General features: G+C 29.0%; 1 protein-coding gene across 3 annotated transcripts in view; it reads right to left on the bottom strand.

The window, feature by feature from the left end:
* LOC112683964 (discoidin domain-containing receptor 2-like) overlaps positions 1 to 16,272 on the bottom strand; it is a 180,427-nt gene extending 164,155 nt beyond the window's left edge. For 2 of the 3 annotated variants that reach the window (XM_025555240.1, XM_025555239.1), the window contains exon 1: positions 2,739 to 3,255. The gene's annotated coding sequence lies outside the window, so the exon portion shown is untranslated. Of the gene's footprint in view, positions 1 to 2,738; positions 3,256 to 16,140; positions 16,190 to 16,251 lie in introns of those variants that run through there. The other variant, XM_025555241.1, reaches the window with a different exon arrangement.
* Between the last annotated feature and the right edge of the window lie 9,288 nt (positions 16,273 to 25,560).

Here is a 25,560-nt window from a genome sequence, read left to right as displayed (position 1 = left end):
CGCGGAATGTTGAATAAAAAAAAAAAAATGCGCCAAATATTATTGAATTTAGGAAGAAATTTAACGTGATTTAATGTTGTAAATGAAGTTCGGTGTACTAACAATTAAAATAAATGTGTAATTTTTAATATATTTTGAGTGTTCATACAAAACAAATTGAATTTTCAGAAACTATCAAAATCATTGGAATATACGAACATGAAATCATACGAATGATTATATGTCTCTATATTAATTATTGTGATTAGAAAATGTTGATGACTGACGAATATCAAAATATTTCATTGATACTCGTCGAATTTGATTTATAACTTATAATTTAAAATATATATGTATAATACGCAGAGTTGCATAGTACCTAAATTAAATTTTCTAGATGGATTAACAAGCTAAAAACTTCTCATTATTATTTTGTTCATAGATAAACTATGAAATTATCATCTAATATATACCCATCAAGATAAATATAACTGAATAGGTTTAATCTAGAATAATAATTTCTATTTTAGTATGTTTTTCATTTTGATTGCTAAATTATTATTGTAGTATATAGAATAGTTATTTCATTAGCAAAATATTTATCTCACTAATTTTTCACAAAAGATTTATGTACAGCGTTAAAGCAATTAAGAAGTAAGTAATATTAACTAAAGCATATTATATCAAACCAAGTCCTAAATTCTTATTTAAAAACAACTTTTACCGAAAATATTTATAAATGTGATGTTAAGTTTTTATGATTAAAAATTTTAAAATACTTAGAAAAAAATTCAATTCATCTAGATAAAATATTATTATTTAATTCAACAACTAGATATATAAATAATACATTCATCTAAGTACAATTTTTTTTACGATTAGTTTTTTAGATTAATAAAAAAATTCCGAGTACATCATTGAGTACCTGACACCTGATCTCCATAATATAAATTGACGAGATTACGAATGATGTTACCAAATGAGATTGTGTTAGTGACTGTTTTTAGCGGTCAGTTACTATTGTGACTCTTAAGTGAATTTTTTATCGCGGAAGAATGCAAAAGCAATTCTCGCAGCGCTGTTGGTTCAAAAACAAAAAAAAAGTGTGTTTTTTGATAAAATATTTTTTGAAATTAATCATTACCTTTACAAAAACTCTTTTTATGATAAAATTAAGTGTTTTTTTGTAATTTTTATTAAAAAATATTCCAAACGTAGAAAAACGTAAATGATCTAACAAAAATTAAAAATAATTTGAAGGACGATCAAATATAATATTAGAATCCAAACTTAGACAAATTTAACTATGGAACGTAACGAGAATATCTATCGAATGATTATGATATTCTATAAAAAAAATTTTCTACATAACAACGATAGTAATGTTAATTGGAATGAAGATTCATCAAGTATCCAAGATAAAAAAAATTACAACATTTTTTAATAATACCGATTTGATGGGTGATTTTCGATGTGACAACGATTCAAAATTTGGTCTGGTTAAAAGAAGAAAAGCAAATACTTATCAAAATAAAAAGAATCTTTACATATTGGTATACGGAATGGTTGAAAATGCAATCAAAGACAAATGATTGAAAAAAGCCCTATGTTTCATATTGATAAATCTAAAATTCACGGAAACCAAAAGCGTCGAACGCACTACAGTATGTTTGTGAAAATATACAACTGCCTCGACGAGATACTAAAAAAAAACATAACAGAGGCGGCTTGCGAATAATAATAAAAACAAATTCAAAGATCTTGCGTCACTTTGAATCACGCGTTTGAGTATACGAAAAAAACGATTTATTTTTATCGAAAATAAACGTGATGTAATAGTAACATTACTAACCTAACACGAACATTTTTATTCGGTAGTATTTTTGTATTACGACAAAAATGTAACGCGATTTATGCAATTTGAAGAGGAAAAACGAGCAAGAATGAGAAATGAAAGTTTTAAACTATCTCATTACGAATTGTCCGTGCACAAAATACAGTTCGACCGGAGAAAATGAATTATTTTTGCGGAGTACATTTTATTGTAATGTAACATCAATAATATTACGTTTATAAGTAATGGTTTTTACAGAATTAACAAGTCAAATCGGTTAACAGTAGAATTGATTTGATTGGACCGACAACAGTCGAACAGCCACGTGAATTTCAAATGAAAAAAAAACGTACTGCATGCGAGAATCACAGTACAGGATCGATTTGTCAATGTTCTCGCCACCACAGAATGCGACACGTGTTGGACGACTATTGACCGACAAAAACCATTCGGGTTTGACGAAAAGACCGCGATGATGCAATTGTTACGCATAAAAGGTTTAAAAATAAATTCAGCAGATCGCGGCGTCTTTACGCGACGCGAGTACAAGACTCGTTTCGCAGGTTCGTTCAAATACGATACGCGACTCTTCGGTACATCGTATTATCCAACAGTGGCGGATATAGGATATAATTTTCTCTGGTGGGAGCTCATTTTCTTAAACGGAGTGATAATTTTTGGGGATTTATTTGTGAGACTTTGGTTATGGTTTTTATGTTGTTTTAAAAAACCTTTGAGCTTGTATATAATTTGGAAACAAAAATTACTTCTAATATAAAAACTATTGAACCATCAAAACCTAACTTAGGTCAATGGGTAGGGGAGGGTAGAGGTCCTCGTTCCCCTTTACAACCACCACCGTTGTATGATACATAATTCAAACTCGTGGCGTCGAATTAATCTTAAGACTGCGTTTGGTGCTCACTTGGACGCGGTGTAAAGTCGTCGGATCATTTGAGATGATCGGCACCTGAAACTATGCCGGCGTGCTGCGGTACGCGGTAACCATCGGTGCGAAGCGGTACGCAACTCCAACCGCGGTTACCAGTTGTCGGCCACCGTTCCGCGATGGAGTTGTATGTCACTGGACGAGTGGCAGTGGACCACGGACGGGTTGTCGGCGTCGCGATCGTTCTCTTCCCGCGACGGTTCGCTTTCTCCGCGTTGTTTGTCTGAAACGTTTTTTTTTTTTTTTACGTAATACGAGAGAGGTGTTCGGAACACTCTGAGGACGAGATTACAGGACGACGTGCGGTGAGCACCTGTTCGTCGCTACTGTTTGCTGTTTCGACGGAGGGCGACCGGTTACGTCCGACCGTGTGTGTGTGTGCCGTCGGTCGTGTTTTCTATACGCGGTCGTGCGGGTCGGACGTGCGAGTCGGTCGGCGTCGGTACACGTTATCGCGAAACGGCGTGTGGGACGTCACTGTGTGTGTGAGCGCGCGCGACCCTTCGGCCGGTAGAAGGACGCCGAAGGGTTGTTCAGCCGAGTGGCGGCGCTCAAGTCATGTACGACCCTTCGTCGCATGTCCGTCTGGACAAACGGACGGACAAACGGAGGGGAAACACCTTTTCTTATACGCAGGTTGTACGCGCGTGTGCGGTCGGCGTCTGATGACAAAATGTTAAGATAAAAATATCGAAGGAACACATCCCTACGAGCTCTAAGCGAACCTATCGATTTCCAAACAGCAACCCGTCATCGTTACCAGTTCACATGCACTGTTAACTCCGTTCACAGAGCGACATGATCGACCAACGTACTTACGTAGTTTAGCTCATCGCAAGTCTTCGTCCGGTTAACGATGCATATTTATATCATATTGCTATTTTCGATTCGTAAGAAGGAGAATAATGCAAAAGGAAATCAAACGTATACGGCAGAAAAAGTAAAAATAAAAAAAAATTAATCACATACCGATTGTAATAAGGATGTAAAAAATGTACTCCAACAGTCTCAGATACGAATACATTATTTATTTATTAACGTGTTGTTATTATTATAGACGAACGTACCACCGAAACCCTCATGGGAAATGATAATGGACTTTCCTGGGGGATTCGGAGTCCAAAACGGGAATGCTTGCTCCTAGGCTTACGTATAAATATTATCAAAGGTACGTAGTTAATGTACAATGTCTAATTGGACTTAATGCCAACATTTGAACAGACTTAACCCGGAGTCTGCCGTCCATTTGACACCCCGTGAATATGAATTTGTAACTCCGACAATAACTATTTCCGCCGAGACTTATACGTCTATCGACCAGCATATCTTAACGGTGATACACAAATCAGCACTTAAATAAGCGTTTTACAGACTCACAAGTATGTTCTTCACCGTATTAGACCCAATTGTACTGTACGATAATGATATTAATAATAATATAGTGCTAAATACAACTATACAGGAAATTAAAATGTCAAAATAGAATGTTTATGATCCTCTGCAAATTAATTATCAATAAATTAAATTATGAAACAACCCTTTTTTTTTTTTACTGTTGTGTATGAGATTATTTTTATAACGAAATTATAAAATTATAATTTTTGCGAATAATAATCATACTGTCGTAAGCTGTACTTTAAATTGTTTCGGTTTAAAACAATTGTAATACAGAAAAAAAACCACTATCATTTAACGCAAGAATCCCTAATTTAATTTACTGACAATAGAATAACACAAGTTATGTACGTTCTCGTAATCGGTTTCGAGAAAATACAATAATTTTAGGAGCAGATTTAATGGTTTTGAATATAGCTATTTACAGGCATAAAATAAAATATTATATTTTTCAGACCTAACGACCAAGTACGGAGAATGCAAACAAAACAACTTTGAATAACTTGCAATAATTGCATGGTTAAATAATTAATATTTGATAATGATTTATACATTTTTTTATAGTGTTAAGCTATTGATTAAAATGTCTTAATAAATTCTATGAAGCTATATGAACGAGTTTACCAACAATATTTGAGGTTTGCTGCTATACGAGTATAATAAGCATATTACAATTAAGAAAATATAATAATGATTTTAATCATCAGTTGCTGATATTAACCTAGATATTAAGTGTCATCAGTATTTAATAAAGTCATATTAAGTATGTAATTAAAGTCTTATTTTCAGTGGTTTTATAATTATTGTTTGATATTTAATTTAATGGTTAGGTTTCTTGGTAAGTTAAAAGTTTAGAAACAGTATTTAAAACATAATTAATTTCTCATAAACGTTTTTATATAAAGAAAAAGTAAAATACACTGTTTAAAATTTGTATTATTTTGTATATTTTGTACCTACTCATAGTGATAGATTTATCGGTGCAAGTTATAATACCCAGGTTAACCAACTACTATAGAGTATGCGTATGAAAAACAAAGATAAGAAATGTAAATGTTGGGTTCGTTTTGGTTTAACTACCATCATAAATGTTTTTGTTGAATCATTTGAATTTGTTAATATTTTGCGTTTGTAAACACCCGTTAAACGTATAAAATACGCGAGTGTAATATATTTACATACATCCCATCTATTGTAAGTTTATTGTATAATTACAAGATTCTGGAATAATAATTGTAAACAAAAAATTCAACGTTATTGAATAACTTCTATGGAATCTATATAATGTTAGTAAGTAGAACCAAAATTATGAGAAACATGGTAAATAATTTTGTACGGTAAAGTTCAGTGAATTGCTCAAAATATGTTCGTTTTTAAAATCCCAAATTTTAGACATACATTACAAACACTAAAATAACAGCTACCTATGAAATAATAACAATAACTAATAACCATCAACATCATAACATTAATTGTTGTAATAGAAATTGACGTTGGGAAAATTAACAATAATTTTAATTTTGATTAGTTTAACAATAAAATGTATTCACGTATATTAATTATATAATTTAAGTTTCAAATACCGTTTACTCAAGTTAACTGCGTTTAATAAGAACAGATGGAAAACAAAAAAAAAAAGGAACAATTTTGTTTTTTCACTCGACATCAATACACAATTCTTCGTCATCATTAATTAATATTTTTTCTCTTCATTCTGGTAATTTTCAACATTTTTGGTAATGAAAATTCAAAATCTACTTGATTGGGAGTATCGAAAAAACAAAATACGTTAATTATAAGTTTGTTTTGCAAAAAAAAAAAAAAAATCAAAAAAATATTTAAGTTCATTAATTTAGCGGAAGAAAACAATAAGTTAATGTAACCCCATGTTAAATGCATTTAACTTTTGACTTAATAATTCGTGGGCATCCGATTTTGATAGTAGCACAGTTGTTTTACCCGTTTTCGAGTAAAAACACACGCACGCGGTGAACGAATTCGGTATTCTTTGACGCTGAATTACGGTATGATCAATGACTGACGAAGATGACGAAGATTCGACAAGGCAGTCGATCTGTTCGCAATAGCGCACAGAAATTATTCATTTGCGATTCGCACGTGCCAATGGACGACGAAATAAAGTACGCCGAGCGATGTGTACCTCCGTATGATGTTGCGCGCAGGTGGTAAAACGAATCGTTTTTCGGTCATCGCTTCTATACTCCTCGGATCGTTCTTCGTTCGTACCGACAGTCGGCTCGCGGGAGCGTTACTACGAATAATTGAAGGCTTCACTGCAACAATAGGGCAAGTCCGCTTTTCGATAATTGTCAGGAGAAAAAAAAATTATCTTAGCCTATAGAAAATTTAAAAAAAAAAAAAAATTATATTGAGTGTAACACACCCATTATTGTTGTATTATTATTTCTAAATATATGACTTTAGTTGTGCATATATATTCTTGACGTTTGAAATGTATGGACTTGTCTGAGGTTTTGCTCATAAAACATAAATGTATTTTCTTAAAAAAAATTAATGTCTTAAAACCAATAACCAGTATAAGTGACTGTCAACACCAATAATATTTAAATAATGAATAATGCTTCTCACAGATTTTAACAACACGAGATGTAATAATGTTCATGTTCATTATTTCGCATGGACTTGCATACATTTTTTTATCATAAAATAAAATATTAACTTGTTTATAAAATTTTAGGTTTTAAATTAAGTCCGGATTTTCCTTGCTCTTGATCAAAATATATTAAACGAGGAAAATCCGTCTGCACGTTATCTCCGTAAATAACGATTGAACATACCTCGTTTTTGGACAGTATTAACCGTGATGATACGTCGCATTGAGAACAATCAAAAGCTGATTTTCGAAAAAAGTGGACATGCCCAGTTGTTGCAATGAGATCTTGAATTCGTCTATGCGACCAGCGGAACGTACATCGGTAACGCGATCCCGCGAAATCCGATACCGTCCTTAACAGCGGAACAATGCATGTACTCTACGGCGCGCGCACACGTGGCCGTACAAGTTTCCGTATGACCTCGTCAACAGCAACCAAACAGTTTGTGTCGTTATCAACAGGTCTTATTCTAACGGGCAGCACGATCCAAAATTGGAAGTAGAAAAGATCAACAAGACAGATGACTTAGTGAATATGGGCACTTTACAAAATTATAATTGTCCTTATTAAATAATTAAATTTCTACCGAGTATTTGAAATGTGTGTAATTTATGAACCAAACCTACAGTTTTGTGCATTATCTAGATAATTCTATCTAAATGATTTATCTAGATAAAATCATTAATCTTTTTATCTTATCTAGATAATAATAATTTGAAGGATCTTTTTATCTATATTTTTACTTAAAATGGTTGCTAAGATAAATTATCTAGATCATTTTGAAGAAGATAATTTTTTTTTTTGTGGGAAGTGAAACGAGGAATAATAAACACATAGTAGTCTGTGATAGGTATTATATTACCTTATGTACGTTTTAAATGTTAAATATACATATTATTTAAACAAAGAAAATGTATTATATAATTATTTATACAGAAAACATACAAAAATGAACGTATTTCAAATAATACCATTCAATGTTATAACGGATAAATTTTTTTTCTGTATAATCGACGACTAAGCAATACCCGCTGCCCAATTCTTACGCCCGGAATTTAATATACGTATACCTAGTAATGGGCAAATTAACCCGATAAATTAGATACATTTATTTTTAATGCTAAAACTAATACATGGATATTACAATACTTTTTTTATGATTGTTTCCTGACTTTTCATGTTTTTCCAAGACTGATGATTAGAGTAAATAAATTATATTTATGAAGTTTTTGTTAATTTTATTCACTTTGGCCAATTTGAATATTTTATCATAGAAATTGCATGGCACACTTTTATTGTCTTCACCGCGATGGTAATGCTTCCATACAGGATCTTTTACCCGACCTATGACTAAAATAAAATATTACTAAACTAAATTAAATTAGACAAAAGAACTTGAATTGATCAGTAACTAGTAGTATAAGTTGTAGCATTTATTATAGAATATATCTATTCTATAATCAATGGTTGTAGTATCAGTTATATGATAACGATACCTATCAGTAATAAAAATAGAAGTATACAGTTTGACCAGATTAAAAAAAAAATATTTACCTAAATTTTTGGTATATAAATATTATAGTGGGTAAATACTCGGTAAATACCCAAAATATTTACCTAACCGTCGGGTATTTACTCATAGCACATCATTACGTATACCTAATAGCTAATATTATACATATAATAATAATATAGACAATAATTATGAGAACACATGGACATAAAACGTCAATCATTGGCTGGAACGTTCCATAAATAACAATCTATAAACTTAGATTAAAGTAATAAATAATAATAAAACCAACAGGTAACCACTGAATAGTGGCCACGGCTATATAGTATTAGTGTATATAGATCTTAAATCGTGTTAGTTCATACTGAGAATAGCAACAAGGTAACAGTAATCACTTATTAGTTATTGGTAAATACATACGGTTAAAATAAATATACTGATTTATATGGAATAGTTTTAAAATTATGATATATTTAATCAAACTTGAGTTTCATAAATATAATTTCCTTCATCTACACCTGTCGAGCGCTTGTTTGCCAGCGGAAGTCAAATATTAACACCAAGAAGGAACCATTTAAGTGATAATACATTTCATTTCAAATGTTGTTGTGTATTAAATCTAATAAAATTAATTTGTAAAATGTTGTATTAGTTATATATATATACTATATATTTATTTGCATTTTAATGCATGTAAATCTATCCTATAAATACTTTAGTACCTATATGTTTTAATCATACAAGTCATAAAACTAGGCACATTTTTAATTATACATTATTTAAATTATAATAAATTAATTTGATCTGTAAACTGATTAATAACATAAAATAAAAATAAATAATAATAGTTTATTTATAATATTTTAAAATATTTATGTTTAAAAGTTTGGGTAATAAAAAATAAAAATAGGTCTATGTACTGTTTTCTGTCTAAATTAGCAAAATTAATTAAGATTATTTTAAACCAATTAAATCAAAATTAATAATTTATTTTTTTATTTATAGAAAAATAACCATTTTACAAATGTAAGTTCTGAATAATGAAACTGTTTAAAATTATGTTTTTATCTAGATAAATGAAATTATCTTTTATCTATTATCCAGATAAATTTTTAAACAGTTATCTATTATCTTATCTAGATGAAATTGTAATGTATTATCCGTTATCTTATCTAGATAATATTTTGGTTATCTATATACAACACTGCCAACCTAGTACCTAATAAGTAATAATTATATAGGTTTACAATCATTGCCACTTCAATGATTGATTAATTTATGAAATTTAAATTTAAATAGTGTTATAAGTATAATGGAAAAGATCCGTATTTTCTTTTTTAATATTTTACCACGCGATGGTCAAAATTCTAAAATTACGATTTACAATTCATTTGGGGAGGGGGTAAGTATTATAATCCAAATAAATTTCATAAAACAAACTTTTTAATATGTTCGAGCATTAGATAAAAATCCTTAGAATAAACCTTGCCTTCACATTGTTCGCAGTTACCAAACGAAGAACGGGTTAGCGAACCAAAAATGTCACGTCGGATCAGCCGACCGAATTCGCGAACCGTCGCGACAGTACCTGCGTGCAGCGCCTGATCTTTTGGTTGTTCCAACGGGGTTGAAATTCGGTCGGGATTAAGTTGACGCGCGCGAATTCAAAAAGTCTTTACGTCCGGCACTGCCAACCGCGCACGCAATACGTACGCGCGCGACCGTCTCCGTTGTTTGCGATATGTTTTTATCAATTTCCGCCAGGGATCTCGAAAAAACGAACACTTCCTGCCCCGTAAATCCTATGTCACCCCGGAGGTGAACACATGCGCCTCTACGCTCAGCCGTATAACTATATATATATATATATATATATATATATATATATATATATATATATGTATAGATCTTTGTGTATATATTTTTTTATCTCGTCCAAACAATATTTCGAGAGAAAAAAAAACAACAAACGAACAAACAATATAAATGCCGAACCCTCTTCCGTGCATACTCGTACGTCTTTGGTTTTAACACGACCAGATATACCGGTCGTTATTTTTATCATAAACAAATAATATACGTTTGCGTATACGTATACATTACCATCGGTTGTGACATTGCACACGCTCGTTCACGGGTTGATCGTTTTTTAACGCGACACGCGCTCGTATCCAAGATGAAGTCGAAAACTTTCCAAACGTATTACGTTTAAAAACTCTATGACACTATACAGTTACACGTATCCGATATTGCTTCACCGTGTGTGTACGTATATATATATATTTACTTTTTTTTCTTTTCTCGTTTATTCACAATAAACATTACTATACCGCATCTTTTCTTTTTCGAAAACCGAATCATTATTCTCCGATAATATCAACTGCAGTTTATCCCGAGAACCAACTCGATCGGTGTACGTTTTACAAAACACAATCTTGCTGATTAAAAATCCATCAACATATAAAGGGCGTGTAACAACGATTTTCGTTTTGTATCGCATTCAAAATGAAAACTCAATGGAATCGGGTCGGTACCTAGGCATTCGCTAGCCTCTTTACCAGTTCTGCAAAAACCGGGTGTGCAGATTCTGTCGTGCACACGGGCCCCAAGGCTTACATAAATTTGGAGGGCCCCCTAGTCCCAGTCTAAAATAAACTACACTTTACAAACACACAATTATTTAATAATAAAAATAAATTTTTTTAAAATTCAGGTAAGGTTGTTATAATATTTTAGAATAATATAACATTTATTTAACAATGAGTCCATTGATTATTTGAGTATATATGCAACATATCTACTTAAACTACTTAAATAAATGTACTACATAAATATGTAGTGAAGTATAATATACAACAGCTATAGGTATTTAGTTTGATATATATATACATATATCCAGTGGCATACATTCGATCTTGCTCTGGAGGGGTTTAAAAAAAATAATTGTTATCTTTTTTTTTCGTTGCACAGATAAATAAGATAAATAACTACTATAAACAGATATTATTTTATACAAATTTTTACCAATTTACAGTTTACTTTTACATTACAGTAAATTAATAGCTATTGGAATATAAAAACTGCATAGTTAACAAAACTTTTTAAACACCTATCAATATAATTTTTTAATTATTATAATATTTTTATAGTTGTAAATTTTGTTAAATAATTGTTAAAAAATTGTTAATAGTTGTATATTTTAAGTTCAAAACGTAATAATGAAACTACGAATATATTACATGTCATCAATAATAACACAATTTTCTTTTCTTTTTTTTTTGGCCCTGGGGGGGGGGGGTTGAAGCCATTAATTAAATCTACAAATAACTCATTCAACACATTTTCAGTAGTTTAAAAAACTAAAATATTGCGAATGTACTCGTATCAATGCACATATTGTGTTAGTATAACAATTACATTTTATATACCTAATTATTTATTGTGTAATTATTTTGATAATAATAATGCATAGGTAGTATACATCGCAAGTGATCAAATGTACTTCAATAATGATGATTTATACAGATCATGCTGATTATTATTTTTAGTAGAAGACAAGTTTGCTAAATTAATTAACAGTTCTTGTAAAAAAAAACCCAGTTTGCTCACATTGCTTCTTTTTTATAAAATATCAATTATTATATTGCTACCTATATTAAATTGTAATTTAAAAATTAAATGTTTTAAAAATATGAAAATGAATTGTTTATACAACATAAAAGTGCAAAGTTTCAAAAAGATAACTAAGACAAATTATGTGATTGCAACTCGATTGAGTATGGATATTCAAAACGAATATATTTGTAAGCTGTATTTATATTATAACGTCGATAAGCGATATCGGTGCGGTCTATGTAGAAAAAATGTTTAACAACTGCGATGTTGACTATAATAACATGCATAAAAAGAACGGTAATAAATACGTCTCACTGGTCATTAGGTTAGATAAATACAAATACAATAAGTTATAATACACTTTTATGCTAATTGCTATAGTTTTTGAATAAAATTAAAAAAAACAATAAAACTACTCTTAATTGTCATATTTCAATCCTGAATCGGCACCAGAAGAGGTTGATTCACATCTTCAAAATGTTATCAAAATTATTTCCACATGTAACATAAAAAATCTACGGGGTACGGAATAATATGTATTAAAAAAAAAAATTTAATTTATATAAATAACGACCACCGTAATACATATACATTTCTATGATTATCATGTATTAAATAGAAAACCAGTAAATACTGCAGTGGCTTAAGTTTGAAAAAAAATTATTTATATAATATAATACCTATTTGTTTATTTATATATTTAAAAAATAACTTTTTATATACATATATATTATATTCTCAATCCTAGTACAAATATATTTCAAATAGATGAATTTCATGGAAAATAATTAAATAATAAGTATGAAAATACAGTGATAAACGAGTTGACGAAGCAAGTAAACAGTGGTAGATGAGTGAGGTTAATAACACAGGTTAATTATTATTAACAATACATTTTATTATTTATATAATATATGTAGTGTTCAATTATTGTATACTCTGTTTCATTTGCAGCTCCAACAATTAGATGCTTGCAAACATGTCGAATATAACTTAAAACCATATAATAGCACCGTATTTTTGATCATAAATTATATTAGTTTCTTTTTATTTTATTTTTTTATCATTATCGATGTGCTCAGCTTTTTCTTGCGTAAATCGTGTACACTAAAATACATTGAATGTTTTTAGAAAAAACCCAAGATAAAATTAAGATTTTCAGCATAAACACACTGCGATCAACGAACAGTATAGTTAGACAATTTATTTTTAGTAGTTTATACAGATGAAAAACTTTCGTTGCCTCAACTTTACATTGCTTCACCTGTATCTGTCTCTCTGCCTATTTTCTATTATTGTTCCTTGGGTATATTTTATTAGATCATTCCTGATTTTGTCTGCCAAGAGCGACCCCTATCTCTTTCTCCCGTTTAATTTGCCAACCAGTGTTCTCTTGTTTTTAAACTGTTCGTTAACCATACATAGTGCATAGTGTATAGTAGTATCTAGCATTAACCAATGATCGAAGTCGAGCAAAACATACTAATATTTATAATTTTGTACATAAATTCTTTGTTGAACTGAAACTAATTATTTTCACAGTTTTACAGAGATAATAAGTTTGCAACTATTCATCCTGCGATGAAATGAACAAGATAACGTTATGCTTCGCAGTATTGAAATTTACGTCATTATTGTCATTGAATAAAAAACGACATTTTTAGCGATTTTCAAGTGTTACACAACATTATTGCTCACCAGGCGTGTTTCAAGGGCCAATCAGTTGAGTATTCGACCAGTGATTATATAGAATCATAATGGTGTTGCGGTACTTCTAAAAATGTTATGGTACTGACCTGATTACGTGTATCCATGAACTTTAAGGATAATAAAACTAATTTTACTTCAACAGAGACTAGGTTGATTATTTTATATGATAATGTATTTACATTTAGTATAATGTAGTAGATACTCAAAATGGTAACGTAAATTTAATTAAAAATTCTGAAATACTTGTCTTATTAACTTTATTATAGTTATTATTATTATTATTATTATTATTATTATTATTGTTATTGTTATTGATAGAGCATTATTATTTTTTATTATTAAAACAATTAAATTGCTCAAATAATACTATAAGTTATCAATACAATTCGCGATTCGTAAATCAATAAATTTGTTAATTATTTATAATAGTATTTATTTATTCATAACAAATTTAAATTGCAGAGGCATAGCCAGAAAAATATTTTAGCGAATTTTAAATTTTAAATTTCTTAATTTCATTTAATTAAGTACCAAATTTTTAATTTTAATAAGTCCATTCAACATAAATTAAAATATAAAATTTGTTAGATCTTAATTTATTTAAACTATGAAAATTGTTTAATTATGACATGATATAATATTATACCTATGTCTTAAAATTATTGTATTTCTTACAAAATAGACAATTTCGGGGGCAGGGTTATAACCTTTTAATCACCCCCCTGGTTTGTGTTCGTGTTGGCCCAGGTCGTATGCATATTTAATTTATATATATATATATCTATATATTTAATTCAAAACTAATTCAAAAACACATGGATTAAACCTTATAATTAGGGTTCAAATGTTTTGGTTTTTACAGTTTATTTTCTACACGTTTCATTAGCTTTATTAAATATTAGTTTCACAGGAGTTCAATTTAAATGCCTTTTTTTTTTAAAAATTTTTAGAACTTTTCTTATTTCGACGATTTTCCACATTTATAATGTAACTTTATGCTTTGTTCATTTCTTTTAGAATAAATGTTTTGAAATCATTATAAAATGTCTATGCAATATGACATATTTTTTTAAATTATTTACTACCTGAAAAATTGCGTTATTTCTACATTCTAATATAATATTAATACAAAAAATGTATCAGCTTAAAATTCGTCCAAAAGTTTTAAATTAAATAAAAATATTTTTTACTTTAATACATTTATTTAATCTTTTGTTATTGATTCATTAATACAATTTTAACGATATAGTTATACCTAAATAAAGTTTCTTATTTTGTTTTTTTTATAAGATAAGGCAATTTTAATCATTTTTTATTACAATAACATCGGGGACCTAGCAATAACAGTGCAAATAACTTTTGATCTCTCATGATTACATTTAAAGACGATGGTGGTAACCGCACCATTGAAAGCGGAAGATACGAGTACGAACTCAAATTATGATGCATATCCTATTAAGTTTACCGAACACGTTTGGACAACCGTTGGTACCAATAAACCTAAATCGCTAAAATATTTATTCGATATTTAATTAAAAATAAACAAAGGTTGAATTTTCGATTAAAACTTAATAATAATATTCACAAAGATTATAAATATTATTGTTATTTTTTTTTTTAGTTTTTTCTCTAATCTCCTTTGTAATCCAAGATTAGGGAAGAGTGCTTATACATACAGAAACTGATAATCGCTAAAACTAATTAATTTGGTTTGCGTCAAAAACACCGTAAAGTATTATATGGCTTCATAGAAATTAAATAAAAATATTTGAAAATTTTATTTATATAGCCTCAATTATATAATAAAAAAAGGAATCAATAATTTTCGATAATAGATGTATTGTGTTCATATTGTATTCATTTATAGCATTATAATTTAGTTAACTAATATTAACATTATTATAATATATTGTAACCAAATAATTGGCATGATAATATAATTGAACACCACAGAAAAAATTTAAAAGGTTAATTTTCTTTATGCAGCATTTCACCAAGTATAAATAAATCAATTTGTTTTTCTTGTAGAATGAATAAGTAACCGTTTTTTTAGATGATTTAAATTAATTTTAAAATTTAATATAAGTATATTTAAATATCTCTAGAGTGTATTTGTGTAACCCAAATTTACCATAATTTCGCTAACGTTTTGCAACTTCAGCACAGCACAGTGTTCATGCTCCATTATAACGATAATAACATCCTATTCATTGAGCATTGAGCTAAAAACACTTTAGGTAGAACTAAAGTTAGGATATACAACATATAAAATTACTATAGTTACGTTTGTGCTTAACTATTGTCATTAATACATTTCGCGTTAATACTATTTTAAATAGATTCTTAAAAACATGTATGTTCTATCACGGTTTTATAGCTTCTAATATGTTACGTCAACCATTTTTTCAATTTTAAACCAATTATTATATATTTGATTAGAATAAGATACGCTAACTTCATATGAGTAATAGTGCTATAGTGATAGTTAAAAAAGTACAGTTGTACTTACCGAATATTATAGCTTACATATTCCGGTTTCAAATTATTGTAATTATTCTCTAAAAATGCGAAATAGAACATTAATCAATTGAAAACTAAAAATTAATAAAAATAGTTATACTTAGCACAATACTACATGGATATTTCTATGCAATGAATTACCATGAAGAACTAACTATATTAAAAATTAATTTTATACTTAATCAATAATAATTCTAAACATATAGGTCATTTGATAACATTATATGTTTTATTATGCAAATTATATCTAATTAAAATAATTATCCTCTAGTCACATACTGTAGACGTACGTAAATAATAACATATTTGATTTTTCAAATATATAAACAACAATTCAATAAGACATACGGTGTATACACAACTCATATCGCCTAGACGTATCACTGAAATAATGTTGACAGTATCAGCTTGAGAACAATGCATTGATTTATTATTCCGATAATGCAAATATTTACTTGATAAAATTTCAGTAACAAATGATTGATAAATTTATTTCAATTAAACATTCATAGTATTACCACATGTATAGTTAGGTTACATAAATGGTAATGTTTTACGAATATATCATTTTATTGGTACGTAATATTTTAATTTTTATTCATGATAATATTTTATCATTTATTGTTACGTTTAAAATTAGTCATTAGAATAATTTATCAGCAAAATTTTATTTTATTCTAATTTAATACTATACTTAAGTTTATATTTTTAATTCGTCAAACGAAATAACAGACTTATTTCGATAAGTATACATAATAAAATGAAAATATAGCATTTTGTGTATATGGTGATTATATGTAGCTTATTAGAATAATAATATAGTATAGTATCTAAACAATTTATGTATTTGATATTATGAAATTACATGTAAGCACTACATTATTTTAAGTAATTTTATTGAATTATTGTTATTATTATATTATTATATAAATACAATGGTGATGTCATCATGCTAATAATGCACATAAAAATATTTGACTTATTTTGTTAACTAATTAATTAATTTAAAGAGATGTAGCTACACTATAAAGTTTGATCACTTGTGGCATATTTTTTTCTTTACATATTAATACTATGGTGCGCCATACTTTAGTTTTCTAAGTATAAAATACATTTTAAAATCATAAAACATTTTATAGGTTATAAAAATATTTAGGCCTTATTTCAGTCACCATATAAATACTAAGTATAGGTAAAAAATAAATATAAAGAGTGATAAAAGACTACAACTTCTTTAAAAACTGACGAGTAAAATGTTACACGAATCAAAAAAGAAAAAAAGTGTTTAAAATTGTTTTAAAATATGCATTTCATATTACAAAAAATAATAGCCATTAAAAAAATAAAAAAAAATGAAAAATATAATAATGTTAATTGATATTGTTGCAGTATTAGTATATTTTTTCTTTTATCTATAAGTATACAAGCAATGAACGGACATCATGTAGACGTTTGTGCTATAAAATAGAATTTTACCAACTAAAGCAATCTTGTAATTTGGCTATATATATACACGTATACTTCTCTATATTTTTATTGCTCCCAAATGCCCCTAAAAAAATTGTCTTTACTTCACAAACTTCACGTCCATTACTATTTGGGAGCTATAAAATTGTTTGTAAATAATATATTAGTTAAGGGAGTGATGAATATTTAAAAGGCAGGTGTATTTCGATAAAAAAGAAACGAAAAAAAATGATTTTTGCATTTAACGGGGTTAACGGGGTCGAAAAAGAGTGGAAAAAAGTATAATCCTTGTTTTTGAAAATATACATCGTGATTGCATTTCGGGGCTTGTTTACCACGCTGTGTGAGATTAAAAATACAACGGAAATCAATAACTCCATTTTTGTACAGAATGATATATAAAATAAGGTCTCTTGGAGATGAAATGAGGAAGGGAGGCGGAGGCAAACACACAAAATCGTCCACGTTAATTACGTTTATATAATGAATGAAATTGCCGTTTCGCATGTGACGATTTCAATAATATTATCCACCACTGCCGCCCCATCCGTTGCACCCCATACGCAAACCATTACCTCATATTCATATATTTTGTATACGATAGACACGCAAAACGACCCTTTTGCTCACAAACAATGTGAGTGTATCGAAAATAATAATTGTCACTTTACAATAACACCACGGGCGCTCTATGGGCTGTGGTCCTTTTTATTCAACATAACATTTATAGATAGTATTATATAATATTGCTAATGGTTTTTTTTCTTTTTACATATATCGAGTAACGCGCATTAGGGTCTAACAAACTGCTGTCACTTTGCTCAGAGCAGCACTTTTATGTACGGGCTACAAGTGTTCAAGTGAACTATCGTCCGATTGTATCCGTAATAAGAAGCGATTCATATTATTACGACGATTGTTATTGGTCCGATTACACGTCGTATGGCTACAGGCGAGTTATGATATATTGCGTAGGTAGTGGGGCGCAACAGAATGAAAAATTACGGGAAAAATATGTTGAAAACTTTTTTTTCTACGTTCTAAAATGTATATTGTGTACGCGTATGCATACAATCAATTATCATAGTGCGTTATGCGTGTGCACGTTGATTAAAATGTTTTTGTACACCGGTGTAGATTTGAATTGTTTTCCAAATAAATTATCTACTCGAAAGCGTCAGAAAAACAGATGCGAGTTCTTAATTTAATTATACGCGAAACCCTCGAAATCTATGAAAAAACGTATTAAAATTAAATTTTACGTAAAACACTCGTGTGCAGGAGGAAATGCACCACATTCATTCCATTTGTTTCACAAGTACATCGATGCACAGCGTTTCGATAAAACAGGCCAATATATCTATATGTTATAATGGTGAAGAAATGAGAGGATGATCCCCTTCAGTTCCGAAAAAAAGAAAAAAAGAACCGTTTGAATCCGGAGCTCCAGTTTAAGCCGGTGTACAGTATGCACCAAGCAACAGCAGCTGAATGCAGGTTTAAATTATATTATAATTTAACCAAATGTTTAGCTCATTGAAACAATAAATATATATATAATTTAAACCATGGTTCGAACCGGGTAGCGTGCACGTTATCTTAAACTAAATTTTTTTTAATTTTTTTTTTTTATTAATTTTAAAACTCTCCCTCACCCATTTTTATCTCGGTCTGGATCCGCCACCGATATTGTACGTGCACGTATACCTACTTGAAATGTATAATGATGATCCCGGATGCGGTAAATGAACAATCACAATGACAGCGATAGATAACGTGTAGGTATCACTTGTACGATTATCAAACGAATATTGTCAATGAAACCAAACAGTAATCACAATATAATCGGATATAGAACTTATACCAATGAAACTTTTATGTAAATATATATACTATAGCTATATCCACCCGTTGGTAGGAAATTTATGAATTCATTTCATATTCAGTATCATTAACATATATATATCATTCATAGGAAAAATAAAAAAATACAATTAAACAGACAATTTATTTCGTTTGTGCAAAATAAACGATTTATATTATCTAATGATAGGGCGTATGTACTCATATGTTCACATTGCATTTAGAAAGTTTGACTGAACCTCGCGAATTGTTCGAGCCGAAGAATCACTTGCACGCGAGTACACGAAACTAAGTTTGAGTATTAACTTTTCAATCGATACGAAAGTTTGACTGACTTTCACGTTTACAGTACTTTGCGGTTGGTATTTATAACTACAGAGATCCATAAATGTAATGGAGAATAAATGTCGAATTCTAGCGTCTACAGATCATATTTCGAAATCACGAACAAGACCATCCAAACCGAACGTATAGGTTAAGCGAAAAAAAAAGTCAACCCGTAACTTTGCGGTTTAGACACAGCTGTTCTTGGATATGCAAATTAACATTATGGGAATGATTTTTGGTCCAGCAATCTTGTTGGGGAGTATGAAAGTCATACATGATAAAAGGTATAACAGTTATTGCTCGAAAGAATAAAAACGCAGTCGTATCGTCAGAATCGTAAGAATAATAATAATAATAATAGAACAGCTTCGTCGGTAGCTTGGTGTCTATATGTTGACATTTCTGAATGACAGTCTTCACGTAACTAATCGATGAATATTTACGCGCATTATGAACGAGACTCGTCCGCTACTGGTATGAAAATGTAATACAGTTTCATATAAAAAAAAAAAAAATAATGAACTATAAGTGAACTGGAGTTCGGTTATAAATCATAATTATGGCCGTCAACGGATGAATTAAACGACAGTTATTAGTCTGTAAAAAAAAAAAAAAAAAAAACAGAATTGTTATCATTATAATATTATAGACCGGGTCAACGGCATCGATACTTGTTTGAAGTTTTCACGTTCTTACTCTACTACACATATTGATGACCGAATAAAAAACATAGCTTTCGACAAAAACCAATCGTTTATACACCATTTCGTCGCGGTAATTTGGATGCATTTCGATTAAAATGTAATATATTACACGCGACGAAATGTCATACGTCCAAACAGTGACATAGCTAGATAGGAAAGGGCTCTGGTACAGTAAATAAGCTAGGCTTCATAACTAAAATTATCTTTATATGAAAATTCAAAATTTAAATGCAATCTTATTATTTCAAATATGAATACTTACCTTGATAATTAATAATCATAATAAATCAAAAAAAAATTAAATTTTATACTTTAAAAAATGTATTGTATATTATAGGAATTATTATTCAACGTTAATACCGATCGTATTTTGAATTATCTCATATAATTTAAAAAATTAATTTATAAACATTTTCAATTATTTTAAGGAAGTAAAATCTCAGAACTGTCCAATTATTCCAAAACCACCTGTGCTCTGTGCTCTAGAATACTTCCCCATTTTGTCATATGACAACTACGTCATAACATCCTAACGACCACGAAGAAATGACAGTACGCCCTGTGCTTGTAGCATCGCGATCCGATACTGCGCTGTGCTTCAATTAAATGAAAATTATTCGTTTTTAAGGTATTTGCGATTGTTTGCGGTTTATTCGCAAAGAATGTTGGCGTTGGATTCAAGATTGGAATAAATCAGTTGATTTTATGGGGTTACGTGAAGTTATCTTCCCCGCATCCAGTTGAAACATTTATATTTCAAAGTTGAGGTTATTTGCAAAAATAAATTAGTATACAAAATATCGACATTGGTTTCGAGTGGACCAGTCAACCTAACTTCATTTACTTCGGTGGGAATCAGAAAGTCGAAAGAAATGCTTTTCCGATCACGCGTTAAGAAGGGGGGAAACAGTTTCGTACGTCGAATTACGAATGTTGTGGGGTACGGTGTACGAGGTCGTCGACATCGACTGTCGCGGCTTTTATTCGCAATATTATTTCAGTCGAATACCACACATGGGATAATCAATCATCGCGCAGTAGCATGGAAAATCGAGTTGTCCGTCCGATTAATTCCCGTTAAACGTCATCGCCGTAAGTACCAAATAATATGACAATCGATATCATAACAATCCGAGCGCAGCAAATCGATGTTTATTTTGCGAATTAATGTCTACGTATTACTATGGAATATATAATATATACTTGTATGGTGCGTTCGAAAAGTTTGTATCGTGCGACAGTTATGGTAAAGTCCATGAAAAACACGGTCTAATAGCATGTTCTAACCGAATTTTATTTTTTTTTAATGTTAAGGAAATATGGCGTTAAACTTAAAATCATTATGATACGTTTTATTAATAAATGTACTTTTGTCAAATCCTAAAACTATAGTTCGAAAATAAAATATTATAATACGTATTATCATTATGGTAAAAAAAAGTACACAAGAAAATAATTGTCCTACACAGTTGAAAATCCCTGATAAAAATCCTGAATATATTTGGATAATTAAAACGTTAATGAATATTTTTAATATGTAAGCTGTAAAAAAAATAATATGCATGAACTTAATTATAATTAGTATTCATATAGCAAATATTTATATTGAAAAATACGACTGTTGAACTATGCTCAGACACTAATATATATATATATATATATCAGGATTAAGAATTCAGAAATATATAAAATTCTTTAGTCCATAAAAAAATCTGAAATATTTAACAAACTCCGAGCTTTATACTCATACGATATGTAAAATTGGTCAAAAATATTCATAAGCAGGTACTGTGTGGGTTTCTGTAATTCTATAATTCGTAATGCATGTTGTTGATTCAAACTTATGTATGTAAAGTACACAGTTATTGTCTCCTTCATAGTTCGCGAATATAAACGTGTCGTACATTTGTGTTTGGGACATTTGGATATAGTAAACGTTTAGAACGTTCAATTCCGAAAAATAAAAAATTAAAACTCAATCAAAAGATAGAAAAATAAAATATCATACATTATTTATTAACAAAAGCTTTTGTAAGCCCTCCAAAAACAACCTTTTGCAAAACTTATTTTGTTATTGTACTTGTATTATTATATATAATTGTAAATAACATTCGTAGTTTATCGGCGAAATATGTAACAATACATTTTGTTTTACTATATCAAAATTACTTCTAATCAAACAACGGCATGCGCATCAGAAGTCTTGTAGTAAAATTCGGAAAAAAAAATATTTCGGCATAATCGTTATCATTATCACTATTATAGCTTTTGAATGCTAACACAGTCCGATACAATATGAACGATTGATTGAGTTACACATAATTTCATTGCACGCAATATATTTTTAAACATAAATAATAAATATGGTTATGTATTCGGAATCGACTAGAAAGTATTAGCAGAAGGAAGATCATGAACAGTTTCAGATTAAACAAATAATGAAAATAAAATTATATATATATCTACTGATATAATCTAAAAGTTTTTCTAATAGTTCTGTAAGGTTTGAGCGAAGTGGTTCGTAAATCAAACTTACTGACCCAATGCAGTATAAGAAAACATATCGGTAGTTTAACTCTAAACAAAAAACAATTTAAAAACTACTTTAATGCAATACAACTTTTTGTGACTCATGTCAAAAGTAATTGTAAAGTTTTTTGTTCATTATAATGCGTATGCATTGATTACGAAAATAATATTATGTATTTAAATGTTGAAATTGTTGTATATAATTATTTAAATTCAATAATTTTAGATAGTTATTTTCCAAAATTATGTTTACATTTTAATCAATTTATTTTATATTTCGTGTCTTTATTCGCTATAGAAGATTCAATGTGAAAAGAGGTATTAAAATCATATCAACAAAACCTCATTCTACGGTAAATATATTTAGAAAATTATTTATTTTTTTAATAATAATTTTTTTTTTTTTATAATTAGTTACCTTGATTTTAATTAATTGTTAATATATTTCTGTTTGACAAAAGATCGTCGTACATACAAAAATTAAAGAAACTCCTGATAAACTGCCGGAACATGATTTGATATAATAAAGCCAAATGTTGGGTTCTATAACATTTTAAATAAAGAAAAAAAAGAGACCAACTAAAGGAAGAAATTATAGAAAATAATTTGAAATATTAAAAATTGTATTAATTAAAGATGATTGATACATTTTCATAATATAGGTGCAAGATTAAAAAAAGGAAAAATAAAGTCAAAGTAGATGTTACTTAGCTATAGCAAATTTAGATACTGATCAATTTAATAACATTCAGTAATTAAATAATTAAATAAAAAAACATAAATAGGTTTAATTTATGAAATTAAGCGAAATTATAACAATCAGAAAATTAAAGGAAAAAATAGTATGGAAGGTAACACGGTCGTTGATGTTAAAAAAAAAAAAAAAAACGAAAAACCAGCGGTTGAATTTAATTCGGAATCATGTATGTTTTTTTATTATGTTTACATTTATAATTATATATTAAAATAATATTTAAATTTAAAACATTTTACCCATTCAAAGAAGTAAAAATTTCGTAGGTTACTTTTTTTGAAAGACTATACTTTCTATTATTATTATAAAATATACCTAGACATGTACATGCAAATAAAGTTAAAATAAAATTAGTTATTAGTAAACTCTTTAGTTATTACCAGGGTTGTGAATTTCATGCATTTGCACGTTTTTTTTTTTTTTTGCTACTTCGTATAAGAAAATGGATTTGATCAAAATTTGTTTTGCGTTATTTATAAATTAAATTCGAAATCTTATTTTGCATATTTTTGCATATTTAACCGGTATGGGCATATAAATGCATAATTTCGCGAGTTCCTCATGTTATTGCTTTTTTATCAATTTAATAATACGTTTTTCTCATTTGTAAAATTTCTTGAATTTAGACGGTACAATTTTACCATTGTAGTTTTATTGCGGTGGTAATAATAGCAGGAACATATTAAAACCTATCTGGATTGATGGTATTGGGCGTCAACTGTCAAAAGCACAGATATATACAATAATTTATTGTCTATATCTTTGGTTAAAAGTTAAACAACATTTCTAATCTATTTTATATTATGGTGGACAAACCGATAGTGTTTTCGGCGCCTCACGAGTAGTAATACGTTGTTCGTAGGAGTTCGTACATTTTTTATTAGCTTAATTATAATTTTTATATTATTTGTTACATTTAAATTTCAAATTTCCAAAAGAAAAAAAAACAACATCCAGTCGTCTACAAAACTACGTTGCGGAATTTGGAACGGGAATATTTTCAACAGATAACAAAATTTTGTTCTGCAAAATATATAATATGAAAGTTTCAAGAGAAAAACGTTTTTCTGTAACTCAGCATATCGCAACCAAAAACATCGTAAAGCTGTTGAACGCGTTGAAGAAAAAAGGATAAATCTCAACAGTTTTTGTTACAAAATTCAACAAAATCGTCATTCAAATCTGATTTATGTAGAGCTATATTGAGTGCTAATATTCTTTTCAATGAACTGAGCAATCCACATTTCAAAATTTTTTTGGAGAAAAATACATTGGAAGTTATACCAGATCAATTAACGTTACGAAAATCATATGTCGACAGTTGTTACCAGGAAACTGTTGGAAGAATAAGAAATGAAGTGGCAGAGAAACAAATATGGGTTTTAATGGAAGAAACAACGGACGCTGATGGTCGTTACATAGCCTCCGTTATAATCGGAACACTACCTACTCACAGATCGTTCGGCCAGGTAAAATTCTTTATTAAATGTCGAGCAATTAGAAAAGACTAACTATATATATATATATTAGGGTGTTCCTTACATTTTTTTTTTTGCATTTTTGTTGGTCTCACCCACTTAATTTGTGTATATGCCTACAAAAACGAACTACAAAAAGTTTTAAGTCAATCTATTAAGGTTAACCCGTGCCGACTTGAATTTGAAATTTGAGTATATTAATATATTCTGTAACAAATTTTAATTTTCCTAATTGTAAATGAGTTATATATGAAAATGTAAAATATATCATTAAATTATGAATGAAT

The sequence above is a fragment of the Sipha flava genome, unplaced genomic scaffold (genome assembly GCF_003268045.1).
Source record: "Sipha flava isolate LNK unplaced genomic scaffold, YSA_version1 238_pilon_pilon, whole genome shotgun sequence".
In the NCBI taxonomy this organism is placed as follows: Eukaryota; Metazoa; Arthropoda; class Insecta; order Hemiptera; family Aphididae; genus Sipha; species Sipha flava.
The sequence above is the reverse complement of the archived record's forward strand: the minus strand, read 5'-3'. Positions and strand labels throughout refer to the sequence as shown.